This window comes from Quercus lobata, chromosome 2 (assembly GCF_001633185.2).
Source record: "Quercus lobata isolate SW786 chromosome 2, ValleyOak3.0 Primary Assembly, whole genome shotgun sequence".
NCBI lineage: Eukaryota > Viridiplantae > Streptophyta > Magnoliopsida > Fagales > Fagaceae > Quercus > Quercus lobata.
In genome coordinates this window covers 89,986,214-89,997,057 of record NC_044905.1, presented here as the reverse complement: position 1 = coordinate 89,997,057, position 10,844 = coordinate 89,986,214, and positions in this window count along the sequence as shown.

Here is a 10,844-nt window from a genome sequence, read left to right as displayed (position 1 = left end):
CATTGGAGCTCTTATCATAGTTCAGTGGGTTTATCAAATTTTACTCGCATTAATTATTTGCAATCATCTCTCAGCCATGTATGGAATAATCACAAAAAATAACAAATGGTAAAAAATATTTCGTGTAATAATATGATGTGGGACTCACTAACCAAACTCTACATTGCATAGTTGAGGTTTTTTATGAGAAAGAAATGGTGGAAGTTTGTTTTGTTTTTTTTTTTTTTTGGCTTAATTAGTGGAAGTCCTAATATTCTCTAGAGAACAAATGAATTTAGTTATTTTGGGGCAATACTAATACTCCTCTTCCATAAAAATATCATAGTGCTTGAAAACCACCATACGTGCATAAACACAATTATTAGATAGCTTTAACTTAAAATCCCTTGTTCATTGATTTTGTTTCTCAAATTCTCCCGCTTTTGCAAGGTCTATGAGAGGTTATGGTAAGTAGCTTTATCCTAAATTTTTTTAGAGATACTTGCAGACTCAACCTGCGACCTATCACACTATTTGATCTTGATTGGGGAAAATTATACCATGTATTTTCTATGTAGCCTACCTCTCATAGTGGGTGGGTTTCAGTGATGTGTAGGACCTATCCACTGTCTTAAATAACAAATGATTACAAATGTCTTAATTTATTCATAGAACTCTCACTTTTGTTGGGTCTGTAAGAGGTCATGGTAGGAAGTTTTACCTCGAATTTTTTTGAGATATTTGCAGACTCAAACCCACAGGACACTTGCTATCTCACTAAAGCCAAACCTCTAAATAGCAACCAACTACAAAACAATAATGTCTATAAAAATCATTCCACTCCGATGGTCTAGATTCGTCTAATCAGGAGCATTAGCACAGCCCATCCATGACTCTACATGGCGTGAAAGACGACCTCTTTGTCCTCGGTTGCCAATTCCGCAGCATCACCTACATCCTAGTCCCACCACCTTCCTAAACCACAATCTCTACCAATATGACATGTTATAAGCCCAACAACTGAATCATCATGGCTTAGCTGCTTAGGCCCATTCTAAACCCATTTAGTACCTTCCTAACCAAAGGGACCTACACTGCTTTCAGGCCAACAAAAATTCAAGTTTCATCAGAAGCAAAAAGATTTGACGTTAGCACATATGGATCAGAGAAATATTGATTTCACAGATAGGATATCAAAGTTGCCGAAAGGCATCTTGCGGCACATCCTGTTTTTCATGCATGCAGAAGATGCAGCACGTACTACTATCTTGTCAAAGACATGGAAAACCACCTGGAACTCACTTCCTCGACGTGATTTTTGTTTCGAAGAAGCCGAGTTTAAAAAGCGATTGTTTAACGCAGCTAAAACTGAGGAGTTGATGAATTGGGTTAACGAATATCTTCTCGATCTCAATCCGATTGTTGACGCCTGGACTCTATTTCAAGGATGTGATCTTGATTTCAAAGCAGACGACTTCACGAAAGGAATGCAAACTGAGAGTTTTATGAATTGGGTTGACAAATCTCTGTCAATACTTGGCAGTAAGAATTAGTCACAATTGATTCCTGTAAGTTGCATATGAACCTGTCCCATGATAGTTTTGCTTATCGTATAGACAAGTGGATCGGATTAGCCACAAGAAACAACAGCAGAGGGCTAGAGCTCATTTTCAAAGATCCAGGGATGTATAGTTTGCCTGACACCGCGTATGTTGCAAAATAATTATTATCCTTAACCTTATGGAATTGTGTGTTGAGAAAGCCCTTACTTTGTTATTGTCTGCAACATCTAGAACCGGTGCATGCTTTACTTTGTGACGAGAATATCGTTCAGAATATCCTCTTAAACTCCCCTTTGCTTGAGAAATTTATTCTCCAGAGTTGTTCCGGGGTTAACAATCATCGACTTTGTAATCTTCCTAGGCTAGTGTGGGTCAGTATATGTAATGTTTCTAAGGTAAAGATCGAAGCACCTAACCTTCTAAGTGTTCGTTATTCATGGAATGATGGGCCATCAGGGTTGGAAGTAATTGCTTGCACTAAACTGAAGAAGTTACACATAAGTGCGCTCATGACCTCACAATCCATCCAAGAATTAATTCGAGGTTTCCATTCCTTGAGACCTTGTATTTGAGTCTTGGTGGCTTGTCAAGGCTTAAAACTTGTAACACTCAGCTTAAACACTTGAATTTGCAGTCTGATTTTGAGGAGTTGGAGATTGATACCGCAAACCTTAGTTCACGCATATATAGCGGGCGAGCAATTCCCTCTCATGTTTCCCTAAATAATTCAAGTCTACAAGATGTTTCGATCACTCTAAATTTATATATTTTTTGATACTCAATGGTTCTTTGAACTGAGAAAGCATCTTGCAGACTCCAAGCAGGTCGATTGTTTGCGCTTGTTTGTTCGCGCAGATATGGCAAGTCCTTATTCTTTCCCAATTTTTAATGCTCATATATAGTTATCATACAACCGCAATTCTATGCAAGTTCTTTCATTCTTTTCAACTTTTAATATTCATTTAGTATCATACAACCATATATAAATTCTAGTAGTACCTCATTTATAATTCTTATTGATTGAATACACAAGGGGAGTATTTGCATCATAAAAGAACATACCAAATTTGGTTTTGATGGTAACCAATAATAGATTGTCATTTAAGATTTCGTTGTGAAATTGTTGTCAACGTAACAATATTCAATTCTTATGCTTCTTATCAAATCAAGAGCATCATCAATTATTACTGGTATACACCATATATGAAATTGGAAAATTATGTATTGTGTAGGTTTGATAATGATGTCACACGTTCGTTAGCAATTATATCTTGTGAGTCGTAAAAGGATTAATTATTGGTAGGAGAACTTTAATTTCTTGCTTTTTTTTAGTGGCAATAAATGTCACCTGTCTCTTGTATTTTTTTTTTTGGTTGAAAGGGGGGTTAATTGCGTTAATATAAACTAGCCATAAAGGGTGAAGTATTGGCTATAAGCCTTAAGGAATACAACCCCGATGCATCCGAATTCAAAATATTACAAAGTTCTTCTGAATAAGGAAAGTCTAAAACAACAAAAGTCCCAGCAAAAGTGCAGCCTCCTTTGGCGAGATAGTTCGCTCCCTTATTCGCTTCCCGAAAAACATGTCTAATCCTGGCTTGGTGAAATTGACGGAGGAGGTACCTGCAGTCATTGAGTAAAGAAGAAAAGGAATTAATGGAGGCTTTGGTAGAGTGCAACAAATCGACTACAGTTTTTGCATCCAACTCAACAAGGATATGGGAGATGCCGAGTTGGGATGCAAGCCGCAAACCATCATTTAGCGCCCAAAGTTCAGCAGTCACGCTAGAAGCAATCCCGATATGTCTCATGTACCCCTTGATCCACTTCCCTTGATGTCTCTTAACTTGTAGATAAAGAAGGATGGTTGCCAAGAAGTTAATAAAATACTCTCTTTTCATATATATATATATATATATATATAAACTACTCTCTTGACTTGTGCAGAAGTTATAGGCTAAAAATAACTTCATCTTTTGTCTATAAAAACCATAAATAGCTTTCGAACTATAATAAAAAATGAAAGAGTGTAACTACAAAATTGGTTGTAACCTTACTTAATAATATAAACATTACTACATATTTTAAAAATCTAACTAGTATTAACTGCATGTTTTTTACGCTCTTAATACATATGTCAAATTTTGTATTAATTGGATATTATTTACTATATGATTTATAAGCTTATATTTTATGCATAATTTTAAACTACAAAAATTTACAATTTAAATAATTTATTGATGACATAGCTATTGATTTTTAATTTTCTAGATATTTCTTAAGCTTGAATAATAAAAGAAGAAGATATAATTCAATGATAGATTTGTCAAAATTCACCTTCAATAAAAATATCTTGAGTAAAGTTGTAATTTAAGGCTACAAAATTTTGTAGCTAAACTTTGTCTAATAAAAATATATAATATTGTTTTATATTGAAAAGTAAATTGCTAAAAATTATACTACAAAGATGATAATTGGTCTATGAAACATTGTGGTTGAGCAAGTAGATATTAAGTTATTTTTCTAGATATTTCTGTGGGTTTATAACAAACTAGACAACTTTTATATGCATGTTAGAGTTTATAAAGATAATACTTCTCTTCAAAATAAATTTTCGTGTGTGTGCAGTTGATAGTTGTGTCGATCAGGCTTTTATTGAGGGTCAGTCAGCCCATCGCTCGACCTACTACCACTGAGTTATTGGCTGAAAAATGGTTTCAACAGTTATCAATTCGAATCTAGTTGGTCAAATTGGTTGGCTATAAAAGCTATAAATAACTTTAATACTGCTCATGGAAATTGGTTTCTAACTATAAATCATTTCTTTATATTAAGAGTAGTCGAAATTAGTCTCTTAAGAGTAGACAAAATTTAATCTTTTGAGAGAGGTCTGAGATTTAGCCTTAAAAGTTATATAGAAACTAATCTATATATATCTAAAAGTTGAAACAAGGTATTTATTGTTATTGCGCTTTAATTGAGTTACATCAACGTTCACATCATTATCTTTTTTCTTTCCAATTTTCTTACAATTTTTTTTTGATGCTTACTTTTTTAATTTTATTATAATAATTACATTTTCTCTAACCTTTCTCATTCTTTTACCTTTTCATCTACCCACTACTTTTAACCTTAATATCATTATTCATCTTTCCCTTCATTGTCCTTTATTTTGTTTATTCATCTTTCCCTCCCTTACCTTTTTATCTCCTCACTACCCTCAACTTTAATATTACTATTTATCTTTCCTTTCATCTTCCTTTACTTTTTTGCCTCTTCATATTCACATCATCTTACTATAAATTTGTTATTCTCTTTTCCATTCTTTGTATAATTCTCTCTCAAAAAAAGGTTATCTCTCTCTCTCTCTCTCTCTCTCACAATATTTTTTGGAGTATTTTTTTTTTTTAATTTTTCCTTCATCTCTGCTTTAAGTTGATAAATTTTTGTGTTCATTATAACTCTACTTTAGGTTGATGTGGTTTAGTTTTGTGTTTTAAGTTTTGTTGTTCTCTTTGATTGTTAAATGTTATACTATTGCGTTATAAAAAAAAATTAAAGATAACATATAAGAATATAATATATATTATTCTATTACGTAACATGATTTGGTTAATTTGGTGTTTATTGTTATATATTTTATTTTTACTTTTTTTCTTTTAATCTTATTTTATTCAATATTCAAACTTAGCCACATCCTTCATATAATTAAATTGTTTGTATTTTTTTATTTTAAAAAAATTATACATATAATATTTTATTTAAATTCAAATTCAAATAAATAAAATTGTACTAATTTTTTTTAACATTTACACTTTTTCCAATCTTTTTCATTCCCTTTACATTTTCATCTCCCCACTACCCTCTATCTTAATATCACTCTTCATCTTTCCATTTATCTTTCTTTATTTTATTTCTTCTTATTATCATCATTTTATTTTAAAATTGACATTCTCTCTTCCATTATATGCATAATTTTTCCTCACAAAAAATTTTATTTCTCTCTTTCTCTCAATTTTTGTTGTTGTTGTTGTTGTTGTTTTTTTTTTTTTTTGCATCTCTACTTTAGGTTGATAAATTTTTGTGTTTTTTAGAATTCTACTTTAGGTTGATACAAATTAATTGTGTTTTAAGTTGTTTTTTTGGTTCACTTTGATTGTTAAAATTTATCATATTGCATTATGAAGAATGGAAGATAGTATGTAAGAATGTAATATTATTTTATTACATAGCATGATTTGGAGAGATAATTAATTTGGAGTTTATTGTTATATATTTTATTTTTACTTTTTTTCTTCTCATATTATTTTATTTAACATATTGCATTATAAAAAATGATAAAATTAATTAGTCACTCTCATTATGAGGTAGTAGTCTATGGTTTTATATATATAAATAAATTAAATATATAAAGTTTATATATGTAAAGATTCACATTAAATAATATATATATATATATATATATATAAATGTTTAAGAAAAGGTATATGTATGGTTTTTATTAACTTAAAAGATAATGAAAAATCAATTGTTAATAAATAATAACTAAAACAATAATATTATCACGTGCAACGCGCGAGTCTACGATTAGTTTGATTATTATATTTGGTTAGTCAAGTGAGGATTCTCATTGAATATTGTATTGTCAATATTGTTATTTTTCGAACTATATTGATGCAAGCACCTTCCAAGTATAAGTTTCTTTACTTGTCACTCTCTTGTTTAATTTGTTATATTGCAAAGTCCTCTTGATTGATTGAGGTATTTCTGAACCATATTCTTATTGTAAAATTCTTAACATTTGGTAAAATAGGGATCACTAACTCTTTTGCAATTAAGTCAAGAATACATTCCTCCCCCATCGAAGCTCAAGCATTTAGAACTGTACCTTTCTTATTCATCTCAAGTTTATACAACCCTTATAATTGGCTTGCTATGGAGTTCTTGTCCAGACAAACTATCTATGCTTTCAATTGGCCAGCCAAGGGAAGAATTCTTCAAGGTAAATCGATGAAGCGTTAAAGATAGCACTTAGAGCATCTCCAATAGGCTCTCTAAAGCCTTTTCTGGAGAGCAAAAGCACCAAAAACACGATCCAATAGCCTCTCTATTCTAATTTTTTTTTTTAGAGTTGCTACAGTAGCTCTCTGTAAGAAGAAAGCACTATAGCAATTACTGTAGCAGTTCTAAACATTTTTCTCAATTAAAATAATCAGTGGTTGAATAAAAGATTATTATTTTTCATCTTTCCTCCCTTTCTCTTTCATTCTTCAGTCTCTCTTCTCATTAGAAAACAAAGGGGAAGCAATTCTCTCTCACAAAATCAACGCAACTTTCTCTCACAAGGGGAAGCAATTCTCTCTCAAAAAATCAACACAACTTTCTCTCACAAAATCGATCTAGCAAATCCTTCAACCCCAAACAAAAATTAGAACAAAATATATATATATATATATATATATATATAGACAGATAGAGAAGCCGATCTAACCCAATCCGGCTGCATGCACCTATGTCTTTGAAAACCTTCTTGATCTACCGTTGGAATGCAGAAAAACTAGCAAAACCAAAGCTCCAAAACTACCAGATCGATCTGAGAGACTTTGGGTGAATGGTCGTTGATGATCTAAATGATTTTAGCAATTGGCAGATAGAAGAATTTTTACAACCAACACATGAGTATACGCTTGGCTGAAGAAGAAAAATCTACTAGAGAAGAAAGGCAAAAGGAAGGAGATATTTTCTCTGTGAAAAATGAATGGTGGAGGATTTAGTAGTACTAAGAAACGTGTATGAAATGCCTAAGATTGTACTGAGGCACTCTCCACGGGGAGAGTCAAATATACCGTTAATTGGCAAAAAAAATGTATCTTATGTGACAATCTCATATACAAATCATCTGTTTCACATTTTGTATTCCATTTTATGCTACACTAATCATGCTATGCTATGCAAGTGATTTATTATTATTATTATTATAAAAATTTGGTGATTTTATAAGGAAAGTCAAACAAATACATAACAAATTGTGATTGGTAGAATATAAAGTAAAACACAAAAAAATTGTCTTCATATTGAAATACCCTCTTTGAGACAAGAGGCTCTTGGTTTCATCATTAAAAAATGGTTTGTGTTTCTTTCTCTAGCCTTTAATGATCAAAATATTTTATTTAATTTGTTAATATGCTCTTTTGGTTTTTCCGAAAGAAAAAGAAAAACCATCATGATTTTATTTCAAAAATTAAAAACCCTCGACTTTGTTTCATAACTTTAAAATTATGTCTCCTTTATTTGAGGTTCCAACATCAAGCAATCATTAGAAGAAGGGATCCGGATCCTCTCCATTTCAAAGTGAAATGGAGAGTGTCTAGTTAAGGGATAGGATGCATCTAAAATAAATCAAGGGTGTAAAAACTATCACGTCAATTAAAATTTAAAGCACTTAACTCTAGAAGCTCAACTGTGGTTAAACAAAAGGGTTAACTCAGCAAACCCATCTTATCTCAATCTCTCTTCTCCATTGCCGAATATATCAAAATCACCATAGCTGTGCTTTGCTCTCTCAATCTCTCTTCTCCATCGCCGTGCTTTGCTCTCTCTCAACCTTGCCGTCGCCGTTGCCACAATCACCAACGTAGCCATCGTTGTTTCTTCGATTTCGTCTCACATCAGCCTAACATCACCGAACCCACTGCTCGGTAAATTTTCTCAATCTTATTTCTTCTTTATAAGCTTTGTTTGGTTGCTTGGAAAACAAAGGAAAATAAATTAGTATACTGCTATTTTTTTTACTAATTTTGTCATGTTGAGTTTGGTTTCTATTCTCTGAGTGTCTTTTTTTTTTTTTTTTTTTGGTTTTGAGCTTTGGGATTGTTTGAAAACAAAATAGTTGGTGGGTGTTTAAGCTTTATGGTTTGTTTTGATCTAAATTTGTTCCAAAATGTATGAGATTTTTGGGTTGTTTTGATACCACACTCAAGTTTCTTGAGACTAGGATGAAAAATTTGAAAAACAAAAACAACAAGCAAAGCTAATACTGGAAGGTCGTGGGAGGAAATAGAATTAATGATCAAAATACAAGCTTACTGTTTTACTTAATCATAATTATTCACTCAATTAATACACTGGCTTTTAAGGGTGAGGCAGAGTAATTTTTGATTTTCAAAAATCTGAGTTGTTGGGATTCTTGAGAACCCTTTTGTGGTTGGTATTTAAAGCTCTTATAGGAAAAGTAATTGAATTTCTTGGCTGTTTTTTGTGCCTCTCTTTTTGCAGATTGGTTCTATAAACGAATTAGCAATTCACCTTATAAAAACCTTACAGCCTTGTCTGTTGGTCAATCATATTGGCTTGAGGATGCGTAGACTAAATGTATGATACTGTGAATGTTCAATTTTGGCTTTTAATCAGTTGTTAATTATTTTTATTCTTCTTTCCCCTCTCCCCAATGCCACGAAAAACATAATATTGGTTGCAAGTATTCATCAAAATACAAGCTTAGTGTTTTACTTAAATCATAATAGTTAAACCTGTTGGAAAATAGAGACGTTTACAATATGAATGATTGGCATTTGTTGGATATTGCTTGTAGGTTTCATCAATCCCTACTTGGTATACTTTCTTGCATTATTTTGAATCATCAATAACTTGAGGGGAAAGACTCTCAAAGTGCAAGGTACTCTAGGCGATTGCATTTCATATGTCAAGAAACTTGGGATTCTAGAGCTTTGGTACAAAAAACTTAATAATGAAGAGACCTCAAACTGGGGCAAGCTGTATAACACAAGACAAGTTAAAGTGATCAAGCTAAGACTGAAAATTGCAGACTGTGGAGGGAATGTATGGTCAAGAAGCAAGAGACATGCCAAGTGTGGAAGTGGCTGACATTGTTATCAAAGTGTTTATTTCAATAGAACTCTTGTTATTATGGCCTTTGTAATCAAAATGTACATTTTAATAAAATTTGTTCTTTTTTGGATCAAATTTTGATTGTAATGGACCATCAATTATTCAACTTGAAGCAATTTATTTTATTGTTGATGATGCCTTATGAATTCATAGTGATGTAAACGTTACATATTCCTTTGGTTTATGGTTTCTTTAAAACAACACAAAAATAGGATAGTACACACCAGTTGCAATGATTTAAGAGCTTTGAATATTAATGTAAAAGGGTGATTTAATAGCTTTGAATGTTAATGTAAAAGTGCATCAGCACTGTTATACACAAGTAAGTACTGCTAAAAATATGTACACATGAAAACCAACATATTTGAGTATCTTCAAAAGCCAACTACAAAAACTATCCAAAAACTTAATACAAAATGTGCAAATAATAGTCCAAGACTCCAAGTTGTCCTACAAGCTAGAATATATCAAATGTGAATCTTTACTAAAATTGAATTTTAAAGTTGCTCAGTTCAAGATACATTGTCTTCAACAAGGCATGGAATACTTCAAAACCTTTCAAAACCTTTTCTTGATAACGAGCAAAATTTGGTACATGAAACTTTGCATAACAAAGCTTGCACTTGACTTCATGAAAAACACTTATACCCTTCTCTTCAAACCTTTTTACAGTTGGGCTGCTAGGCTGCTTCACGTCTTCAACTCATTTTCTATAAAAATGAAAATCATATGCATTATGTACATCAGAAAAAGAAAAAAACAATAAAATTCCTTAATAATCCATAAAATCAAATTAAAAGTTCTACACATATTGCAAATACACCATGACAAACTGAAAGTGGTCCACATACTCAGCCATGAAAATGGACCAAAATAAGAACAAAAGCACTATCTCCTTTTAAATATACCTTCTAGCGGAAAGGAAACTAGGGAAGAAGTGAAACAAAATTCCAAACACTTCTGTTTCAAAAGAACATGTAATCAAAGAGAGAATAGAATAATGTTCATCCTCTCATTAGACTCCAAAGCAAGACAAGCAACTGCATTCAAAAGCCATTTAATAATAGATATTTTGATGATAAATATTTATGCTTTTATATGCAGTAAGCCAAATGTTCAATGCTTCAAACCCTTTCAATTTTGACATATCAACCCAAAGGCCATTTAAAATTCAAGCACTAGTTAGCTAGGGGATATGATACAATGTAAAAGTATGATTCAAGCATGCCAAGATGCAAAACCAACAAATAAAAAAAAAAACAACATATATTATGGAGATTCATAGGCCTGTCGTCCACTTTAATAAATTCTCTAAAAATAATCATATCCTTTATAGTTAAATTAGTTTTCCTGATAAAGAATAAAAAAATGGTTTAAAATGTATTTTACTATGTT